Here is an 11,772-nt window from a genome sequence, read left to right on the forward strand (position 1 = left end):
ATAATTAAATGGGCACTTGCTGAAATTAAGATCCAAGACTACAAACTTATAGGAATGCAAAAATATTTGTATAAATAGTCTTCAGCTTATACAAAGTTTGAGTACAGCAGAAATTAGAGATAATATTATGTGAACTACGGCAAGGACAAAAAAAATTAAATTACTCAAATTTTTGTATTTATGCTGCAAAATATGATTATCCTAGGAAAAAGTTAGAAACCTCAAAATTATATTGATGAGTAACAATACTCAATACTGGCACATGAGAAAAACCAAACCCCAAACCAAGCTCATTGTGCTATTTTAGACGCACAGAAGACATGCTCAGTTGCTAAGATGAATATTTTGGCAAAATACAAGTCAGCAAATAGCTGAAATATAATTGCCCAATATACAGGGAAGTGTCAACATTTGAACCTGAAAAAAGAAGTGGTACTATTTGAAAGGAAAGACAGAAGGACAGCAAAAATCTTACACATTTACTCACAACAGTCAGGGTTTTAAAGTTGTGTTTATTCAAGCTAGGTGGACAACTTGCTTTGGAACACCACAGAGAACAGGCTCTAGACAATGAAATAATAAAAATTCTACTAAATTTCTTCACTGATGCACATAGTTAGAGGCAGTACGTGAAACACACCAGCCTCAAATTTCAGGTAGCTCCTGAAGAAAGGGTTTACAAATTACTTCCATCTGTCTGTTCATTGGCATTTTAGATATAAAGTGAGAAAAACATCTCTCAAACTAAAAATGGTGCTGTGGGAATGAATGGAAACATAACCAAGAGACATTGAGTTGTGGCAATAATTAGTGTCTTGAGAAAGTTAGTACTAATTAATATTTTATATATTCCGTTCACTTCAGTGAAGAACTGGAACTGGGATGCAGTTACAGGTGAAAAGCAAGCTTTTTTATGTAAATAGATCCTAGCTACATACATCTCATATTGCAAATTTAGGTTTATTCCCACCTAACGAAATACTCAATGCTTTTTGCAATATATTGTTAATATTTTTAAGTATGTGAGGAAAATCTGGTTTTAATATCTCTTAAGGTTTCCCAGCAACATTTTTTCCTTCTCCTATGTTTTTTCCTTAAGGATATTGGTGACCGCTGATTACAAAAAGGAATGCAGTAACTGCTATAGGTTTTAGAAATGCAGTGTACTGCCAATCCCAAATTCTCCATCTCATGTTTTGTGCTGACTTTAACAGTTATAAATTTATTTTTTTCCCCATTGCTATTTTTTTCCAACTATAAACCTGTGTGTTATATCTAAAAAAAAATAAAAAACAAACCATCAGTAATTTCAAAGTTTAGGATTCCATCTTTGTCTCTGATCAAAACCAGCCAGCAACTGCAAAGATTCATCTAAGATACAACTAAGAGTAAAGCAATTTAAAAAATTCATTACATTCTTTTATTACATTGAAAGGTTAAAAAAATGGTGGTATAATTTTCTTTTCCATCTCTTTTCTTTCAAATTCCTAAACAAAACAGAAATAGCCTTAAATTCCTGAATGCAGATGTGTTTTTTGACTCACAGAAATAATATTTTCATGAGTGTTTTAGGAATAAATTAAATAACGGATCCAACTTCAACATAGCCCTTCTCTAAATAACATAGTAAAACAGGAGGCATAAGGAAATGCGTATTAACGATAACTGAGAGAAAGCTATTAAAAATAAGGATGACTGTGGAACATTTCAAGCTACAGAATGTACTCTTTTCTTGGTACCAGGTGAGACATGGTAACAGGTGATAGTGTACAGAGTTGGGTTTTCCCCCTCCAGATAAGGAAACTGATAAACTGTATGCTAAGGTATGCATGCATGTGGCTACTGCTCACCTGTGGCACCACTAGGAAGATAGCATGAAGGATTTCAAGACACTAGAGATAACAACAGGAGAGTACTGTATATGCAGGTGGCCCACCCTGACCTGTTGTGCCACTGATCAGACTGCAACATGAAAAGGCAGAATATTGCAGAATTAAAAATGGGGGAGGGGTAGTATCAAGTTTTCCCTTGATGCTCAAGGGAAAAATGACGGGACAATCATATTATAATTATTAAACAAAGGTATAAAGTCTGCAAAACTGGGTCAACAGGGAAGCTATAAACCTTGGCAGGCTATATATTTTGAAGTGACTCAGAAAAGAATTTGTAAGGGGAAAAGGGGAGGAAAAGGAATAAAGGCATATAATGTAAAGCAAATAATGTGATTAGGGCTGTTCAGGGGCACCCTAGGTCGCAGCTCTGTACCTGATCATAAAGCCTGGAGAAGAAATCTGTTTATGTTCCAATCATACTTGTGTCTGCCTGTCTTCTGTGGTCAGAAGGACTTAGGGTGCTCTCTCTGGCACTGATGAAGAACTACGAGAGTGGGTGGACTGCATATCCTGAAATCCTAACACTGTATAAAGGTGGAGGACCTAGAGATGAAATGTGGCATGAGTACCATTCTAGATTCAAGTGCCTAACAGCGCTATAACAATGTTTTTAGTTTTGTTTTCTAATCTTTTCCTAATAATTACTGATGTTGTATATGCTGCTTTGGCTGGTACTGAGCTTTGAGCTGATATTTCCATTTGCAAGCCCTGTTTAAAGACCAGGGTGGAAGACAATAATACCAAGGCAGTAATGTCACTGCCTTGGAGGTGCTTCACCTAAGGTTTAGCCAGTGACAGTAAGGAGAGGATTTCCTAAGATTCAAGGGGCCAGTGACACTTGCCTTGTCAGGATATCTTGGAGGGCATGCCCTACAAGATAAAACCTCACTGGGTCTACTGCAGGTATCTGTGATGACTGGCACCTTCATTATGATTTGAAGAAAAATGCTCAGGAGCTTAAGATATGACTAATAGGTAACTAAAGGATACCTTCAGTAAAGGTACTGCAATCTGGAAGACAAGAAAAATCTATGTCTGTAAAAAGAAACAAAAAGCAGCAGTGTCCTAACAAAATTAGGAGATTGAGAGGAACTGAAATGGTGACAGATATGCTACCTATAAGAGTGACATACCGAGCAAGGAAGGATGGGTCACGCTCTGTGTAGATATTGTAAAAAATCCCTTCCCTTTCATCCGGCAATGGATATGCATAGTCATGCAGAAGATGTGGACTTTCCAACGTTTGTATATGATATTTCTCACAATCAATTTATAATTGCAGAAAGCAGAACGTTTCACAGCTTGATGTCTTGCAAGGAACATCATGTTGTTCCTTTAATACTGTTCAACAAGACAACATCAACACGTAGCATAAATTACACATAAATCATTACCTAAATACAGACATATATAAAATACTCTCAGATAATTCTGAAATAACTTTAAAATAAACTTTAAAAATGGAGATTCATGTTACAAATAATACTCTTCTTTTTAATGTTTTGGGGGAAGATATCCAGATAACTTTGGGGGGGGGGGGGAAGAGGGGGGGTGAAGAATTAATGTCAAGAAAATTAAAAATCTATAAGTGTACTCCATATGCACAGGTTCCACAAAAGCTCAAGTGCTCAGAATCCATAACACCACAGGCTTATCATTTTGGGCTTTTTTGTACAAATTACAGAAACAGTCTGTCATGACTTGCTTCAAAAATAAGAAAACTCTGATGCTGTCCACTTATACAGTTTCCATCTTCTTAGTCAACATTTTCTCTGTTTTACTCCAAAGCAAGAAAAAAAGATATCTCCAAAACTTGTACTGCATGGCTGCCGTGTATGTTGTCTAAACCATCATAACTTGGCAACTCATCACTAGTTAGGAGTCAACCCTGCAAATAATCCTGACTCTAAGTTCTACTTAGAGAGATCTTAGAGCCAAGAGCACTCAGAGAGCCAACAAAGTTGGCATGAAAACACACTGCCTTTTCTCTAATCTTGATCAGAACACATGGAATAAAAGAATTAAAAAATTATATATATCCATTTGAAGTAGCATTGATTTTATTTTTTTGAAAGCCTATTTTAATGTCATCTTCAATCACATTTTATAACCAAGCATGCTGTACACCCTTTTGAACCACTTCCAAATTCCTTAGGGTTTGCTAACTATTAATAGAAATAAGAGACTGGTTCTGCCTGGAGAAGAGATGGCTTAGGGAAATTCTAAGAGTAGCCTTGCAATATCAAAGAGAATACAAAGCACAGCTCTTTATGGAGGTGCATCCTCAGAAGGATGAGGGATAAAGAAAAATTTTTTCTCAATGGCAGTCAGACATTGGAACTGGCAGCCAAGAGAAGTTGTGTAAACTCTGTCCTTGATGCCTTTCAAAACCAACTGAACAAAAACCTGGTGTGAATTCAATCTTCAGCAGGTTGGTCTAGAGGACCTACATGACCTCCTGAGTACACTCATACAGTAAGTTAAGATGGTAATTTAAGCAATACTGTAAATTATCAGCGACTGTCTAAAATAAATGCATTCTTTCCTCTAGTACGATAAGCTAAGTTACCCCTGGCATTAAATTGGCTCGGTGAAGGCTATTCATGTTCTACTCGTGTTTTGTTTGGCCATTATGCTGAGAAAAGATTACATTTTTAAAAGGTATGATGTAGAACTGACGTTTCATGGTCTCTGTAAGCTCTGACCATAAAAAGTGACTTAAACTCCTCTTTCTATACTCCTATATCATCTCTCAAATTTCCACTCTTAAACTGACCAATCCCATATGCTTGACTACTTAACTTTGCTTAAGAATTTTTATTTTCTTTTATTTTTTTAAGATGTCTTCCTTATGTTCTTTCGGCCTGCTGGCTTTCTTTGATGACTACGGTATTACACTTCAGGCATTTTAAAGATGATTAAGGAACAGATGTTGTTCCTCCTGTTTCAGCATGCTCCACGTATTTAAGTGGCCTTTCAGACAGAATTTGAAAATCTATAAGCCACTTTCAACACCACAGATTCTAGTATATTAACTTATACATTAATTTTATGCCCCCTCTGAGATTTAGAACAGAGCCACAGTAGTGAACCTCAGTTTCTCCTCCCACCATTTATTCCTGCAGGAAGCAGCACAATTGATAAAAAGAAAAACAACAATAGTACTATTGTACACTGACTAATACTTCTCCTTGCTATGAAAGGAAAAGAGGCTACTGATGCCCTCAGGAAATTCAGAAAAATTAGAATCTGATGTTGTGGACAAGCAATGTAGAAAGCTATGCTTAAAGGTGAAGAAAAAGCAGCAGCAAAAAAGATTCCTTTTGCCACTCACACTTTGGAAGTAATTCCGTAAGATCACAAAATATTATTCTCTAGTTCATAAATATTCTTGTATTCCCTCATGGTATAGGAGTAGGCATCAAAAGTAGACAAGTTTTATCTGTTATTACTGTCTGAGGAAATGACTGCAAACATACAGATACAGAGGAGAGCAATATGTTATCGATGGTATATGTAGTTCCAAAACTAAATCTCTGTGGGAATCTGTTGAATATATAAATCATCTGAAGTTTGTGCTTCAATTCATCCTGTGCCAAGAACACTGATACTTAAAAGAATCCAACTTTTTGGTACAAAAAGGCTATAGTTACACTGCCCACTGAGGTGAACAAGTTCTGTTGGGATAGCAGAAGAAAGTATCCTACTATTGCTCCATATTGCCATAACTAGGCTGTTTAACAATATGGAGATAACGTAAATTCATATGATATGGCTAGCTTAAAAAGCACACTTGCTCTTACACACTTCCCTAGTATAGTTTTTAAAAGATTCTAATTCTTTATTTCATTTCTACTTAATGTGGCAACAGATCAGAAAACTCAAGTAGAAATAGTGAACCAATTACAATTACTAGAAATACCTAAAATTTCAAAAAATACTTTATACCAGTATAGGGGTCCAGGAGTGTTGCTGCCTTAACTCATGGGATCCTTTATGTTCACAGAAGTGAGATTTAGACCAGTGTTTGAAAAGAAGGTCTTTTGAGGAAAAAATAGAAAACAAATTTATTTCAACTGTATCAAATTGCTTAAAAGCCTATTTCTACTATTGGTTGTCATGTAATAGGTACAGTTAGACATGTTATAAAAATCTGTTGTAACCACTATAAACAAGCCTGATGCCAATCCAAATTCTAAGCCCTCTTTTTCACTGAAGAAGATTTCCTTGAATAATTTCCATTGGATAATTTCAGCAAAGTAAGAGGGAAAGCCTTGTCCCTCTACAAATAACAAGCTATAAGGAAAAGAGATCAGCCTAGATTTTATGAAGAATCCATGCCAGAGGCTCCAGGCTTCCACATTCATTTCACACATCCTATGGCTCTTGCTCAAGACACTAAGCAACAGTGCTCTGGTGGCAGTTTGCCATAAGATATAAAATAATAAAAAGTTATTTTAATTATTAGTCACTGCTGTTTACTCTGTCTCTTCTCTCCTCAAAGGAGACCATTCCACATTAAAGCATCTTAGTAGACAATAACATTCATATTGCACAACTCATTCAAATGACTAGCCATGCATATGGGATAGATAGACATAACAGTACTTACAGACGAAGCAGATATTGGCAACTTGCTCTGCTCTCAGAGTGAATTATTCACATAAACACAGAAAACATTAGATCCCTGAGGATACTGTAATGTTTTTCACTCAAACAGAAATTACCTGAACTGCATATGTCTGAAATCATTTGCAAGGCCATCCTAGTCTGAGGTTTTAGCAGAATATACAGTATTTTTTCTTTAGTTATTATGACAGGCAAGTTTGCATGGAAGATTTTAATGTAAATAACAATATTAAAACAATGTTTAATTATTAATCTTACATACACTTAAATCTTATTGGAAGGCAGCAGATAATGTCCATTTTCAGATACTACTTTTACAAATTAAAAAAACCCCCAAACCCTCCAGGTATCAGGTAATCATGGGGACACTCTCTTTAACAGCTCCTACAATTTTCAAACATTATTGTTCATTGTAGGAAAGTGTAATGTCATTTTCATGAAGAGGGAGCTATGTTTTTGCAGATCCCTCAGATTGTCTTTATTTCTTCCTTAAGAAAAGTTGAGAAAAAGATAAGCAACGGCCTCATAGGCATTCTGTTTCATACTAATGGCAGGTACTACTAAGATCACAAAGCCACACTTATGCCAGGTAACTAGAGGGACAAAGGAGAAGAACAAGCTAGATTATTTATTTGTTTAGTACAACAGGCTTTTGTTCGGATATTTTAACTTCAGTGTAACAGAAATGCCAGATGGCACCAGATACATATAGGAGAAACTTCATTTTTGCATGCATATTAAAGGAGAACAGTGATTTAAAGGTGACCATAAGGAAGGCTAAACATTGATACCACCAGAACTATAATGCCTCCAGGACTTTTACTTGCATATTAGAAGCAGTAACATTATCAGAGGAAGTGTTTGCTTACCAGCAATTGCTTTCTGTGCGAAAACCAGACTATGGAATACACATATAACAGATGAATAGATGATCTCAGATCCTTAAAATTAGCAAGTTTTTGTGCTTCACTGCTCATGCTAAAATATCTGTTTTAGAGAAGTCTATATACTGATTCAATAACACCATAAGAGATCCTTCAGTCTGCCTAAAGGATGCAGGCTTTTCACTGTATGATCTAGCAGAGGAGACAAGACGGTGTCCCACTCAGTTCTGGAAAGCTGCTGAAAGATTTTGACCTTTCAAAAAAATACAGAGATGACATTACCTAAAAAGTCCAGCTTTAAGGATTTACTAGAATTCAGCAATCAGAGATACCACATCCAAAGCAGATGCATTAAACCAGAGCTTCACATGAGCAAAGGCTGGCCAGATCCACCTTATTGGCCTACTAGCAGGCAATCTTGTGTCCCAGCTAGGTAGGCTTTCTGGAGATGTGTGCCTGAACACTATCAGAAGATGATCTTGAGACAGTGATCAGAAGCGTAAGAAGCCGCATTTAAATATATAATGAAGTGAATGCTGTCACTTTTGTCTCTAATAAATACACCATCGTTTAAATACATAAAGTTTTTAACCTGAAATTCATAACCATGAGAAGATGATCTAATTTGCTATTCTTTTCCCCACTTGTGCTAGAACTGTTGTCCTATTGTTCGACTCACCCTTTACAAATCAATGCTTTTAGTACAGGTACTGAACTGTGCTATCTCATTTCAGATGCTAGCTCCATTTGTTAAGTATAACTATCTCCATTCTTTTTAAACAGCGCCAGATAAACTACAAAAGTTTAATATTTCTTCTTTTGACTTTGCAAAGCAAAGCGCTGTAGAAACTGAATGACTATTTTAAGAGACAATGTGTTTTCCCTGTATCTTTCCACCACATACTGGCTAACAATTATGGTTAACTCAATGGTTATACCATTCCATGACTATCTGTCTAAACATTCCTCAGAGTATGAATTCAAGCAAACAACAAATTTTTAATGTCAGAAGAGCTCAGACAACTCCATCTACCAGGTAAATTTGTCATTTCTGAAGCTTAGCAGACTCACCATCTCATCAAACACTGACACTCTGCAGAAGCTCTATCTGGGGATGAAGGAAAAGGCTCTGCTGGCATACAAAGGACTTGTGGTAATGTACCATTATTCCCTCCCTTCCCCCTACACTCAGTTCTCATATTTGGATTACTAACTTCACTGCAGCTTCTGCATAGCTGTGCTTCAGGATCATGTTTCAGGATGTAATTAGCCTTACAAAAAAATGAAGGGAAAATGCTTCAGTCATTTTATTTTCCATGCATAAGCTACAACTTATGGTGAAACCATTGCTGTAAATGGACAAAAGAAAAATTTTCCATGCTAAAACTTCAACAAAAAGGTTTGCTGCTTATAGATTATAGGCTACAAGGGCAGGAGTGGATTAAGAAATATGAATTGAAGAAAAAAGCTCTAATTTTAATAAATGTTTTTAGGTTAAAGTTACACTTGTCAAAATGTATTATCTCTGTTAAATAATAAATCTACATTAAAATCATGCCACCTGGAAACTAAATTTCTAAATACATAAACCAGAACTGAATAAAATACACATTTTTCGTGTCTTTTGAAAACACTCCATTTTCCTGTTCCTTAAGCAACTGTACTACTGAAAGAGAATTTCCAGCTGTGCCTTGTCAGCCTACGGACCGAACATATTGTGGTGCTTTTCATTTTCCTTAAGTGAGCTTTTTATTTCTCCGAGTAACAGTATAAGCTGATTCTCTGCACACAGAACAGAACAGAACAGCGCTTTGTCCCCAGGGAAAGAAGCTATTTCAGACTTAACTAAGGAATCATCTAACATGTTTCAACAATCCCTACTGTTTCTCTGTTTGTTTTAAAGATATCACTGTGATTTTGTTTCATTTGCAACTGGAGACTAAATGACACCAAGCAGAATCTGCTGTTAGGTTAGATTACAAGGTAAAATGTTTTAAATTTTAAATTACTGCTTAAAGCATGGTGTTGAATGGCTTAAACGACATGTTAACTTTGCAAATATGTATGAAATAATATTAGCTATATTTAGCAATACTGAACATAAATGCTTTTCTAGATAAAGTATGCAATACCAGTTGATCTGCTTTTTGTTTGGTATGAATGTTTGCCATGCACTTCAAGCTTAAACTAACTGAAAGTGCAATTAGTTTTGCTGGTATGGTTAAATGTAACTTATTTCTATGCAATAAATTTAAAGAAGAGTATGTGAAAAATCTTGGTAAATCACTTTAACCCCTGTGTATCATAAGAAATAACCTTGACATCTTATAAACATGTTTGAATTTAGACTGAATAGATAAAGATAGATTATTTAATAAATTCTGATACTCTGGTATTTCTAAAGGGGCACTACTTTAAAAATTAACTATTTCCATTAACACAATAGCATAGTGACAGATACTGAACTTACTGAAGATAAACATTTTGAAAGCTACAAACTACTGAACACATTACATGATAAAAGTAAAGGTAATAAAAGTGCTTACACATACTCTGCATGATCTAAACATTTATGTGTAAAATTAAAAAAGGTATAGCAATGCAGCCATGTTGAGAGTATCTGGCAACACAAACATATAATAATTTCATTATATTAGCTATCTATAAATTTATTTTGACATGTAATCATTTAGTACAAAAGTCGTAGAAGTTGAATAGGTTGAATTTTCCCCAAATTAAAAGTTGGCTGGCACTATACTAAATATAACTTCCTGATAGATAATCTGAGGATTCCAGTCATGGGCAGTAAAGGCCCAATGCATTTAAGGCCTTTTTCTTGTATGACATTCACAATCTGGGCCTTAAAATGTGAGACAGCACTTATTAAATAAGCCAAGGAAAGAAACTTAGAAACGTAGCTCAGTATTTTGCATGCAAGGAACACCATTTGGTTGAAAGTAGCAGTATCAAGCTTTCAGTACTGAAGAGTTAACTTGGCGTGAAAATATAGCATATAAACTCACATATATGAACAGGATTAGTTTATAAAGACATATTATTGGGGGGTTGTTTTCTGTTGTGTTTTTTTTATTTGTAATTATAATGTATTTTATGAAAACAAGTTTCACTTTAAAATAATTGGATTTACTATAGAGTTTTACTCTATATTGAAGTATAACAGCAAAACCCTGCGACATCGTTTGTACAGTAAATGTAATGTAATTCACCCTATATTATTCCTGACTTTTAAAAATACATGCATAGAGAGTGGAAAGGTATTTCAGTCATGCCATTATACATCTCTGGTCAGAGGAAGAAATGGTTAAATGTTAAAAAAGCACAGATGTAATGTAGCAGCATTGTAACTACATAACTATGGCGTTATTACAAAGTATACTATAAAAATGTGACCATAATTAAGATGTCACTAACTCAACAGAATGAATACACATGTTCAAGACTTTTCTTTGTATATTCGGTTTTCCCTAAGGGCTCTTTGTGTGTTTCATTCAAACTTGTGGAACAGAAGTTTACTGTGTAATTTTATAGCCAGTCATTACCATGCAAGTAAGTTAGAAACCAAAAACATTAGGTCATTTGTCCTGTAAGCTGAGGTACTAAGAAACAAGCACTTTCTGAAAAAGAACAGACATCATCAATGCAGAGTACAAGCTTCTGCATCTATTCAATATGTTAACTAACAGTAATTTCTGTAAATAAAAGGCCAGTATAAAGTCTATATAGCATTTTGGAATAACTGATTTCTAATGGGTAGAAACCAATAAACTAAAGTCTGGATTAATTTCAGACCCTGCTATTACATGAGACGTTATGTGGATTTGTGCAAGACGCATCTCAAATTCCCTTTATATGGAAATAAAAACATTAGCTTAGCTTAACAAAATTCTGCAAATTAATATATATATTTGCTATAATATTTTAAAATTAAAATTGTTGAACACAAACTACAATATTAGAAAGAAGTAAAAGCATACTGTTTTAAGCTTATTTACTGCCAACTTCCCATCTAAAAACATGAGAATAAAAAATTTGAGAATTATACTGTGGAAAGCATGAAAAACATGCAGTCAGTCACATGCCTTATGTTAAAGAAAAGTTAGGCAACTTGTACCAAAAACTTGACCTATTATATAAATCAGAAAATATCAAGATGCACAAACTTTCAAAAAATATCTGATTCAGGCAAAAACACAGTTCAAGTTCCTGAAATAGTACTATCCTGTATTTATACAATATAAGTAACTATAATAAGACTAACTCCAAAGTGAAAGACTACATATAAAGCCAGACTGATGAACATTAAGAAAAAACATTTTTTAATCGCCTCAAGACTTCCTTAGAGAAAA

At 34.9% G+C, this 11,772-nt stretch overlaps 1 protein-coding gene across 1 annotated transcript in view; it reads right to left on the reverse strand.

Moving 5' to 3' along the window:
* CENPP (centromere protein P) overlaps positions 1 to 11,772 on the reverse strand; it is a 150,612-nt gene that overhangs the window by 24,890 nt on the left and 113,950 nt on the right. The gene's annotated exons all lie outside the window — the stretch shown is intronic.

The sequence above is a fragment of the Gymnogyps californianus genome, chromosome 13 (genome assembly GCF_018139145.2).
Source record: "Gymnogyps californianus isolate 813 chromosome 13, ASM1813914v2, whole genome shotgun sequence".
Lineage (NCBI taxonomy): Eukaryota > Metazoa > Chordata > Aves > Accipitriformes > Cathartidae > Gymnogyps > Gymnogyps californianus.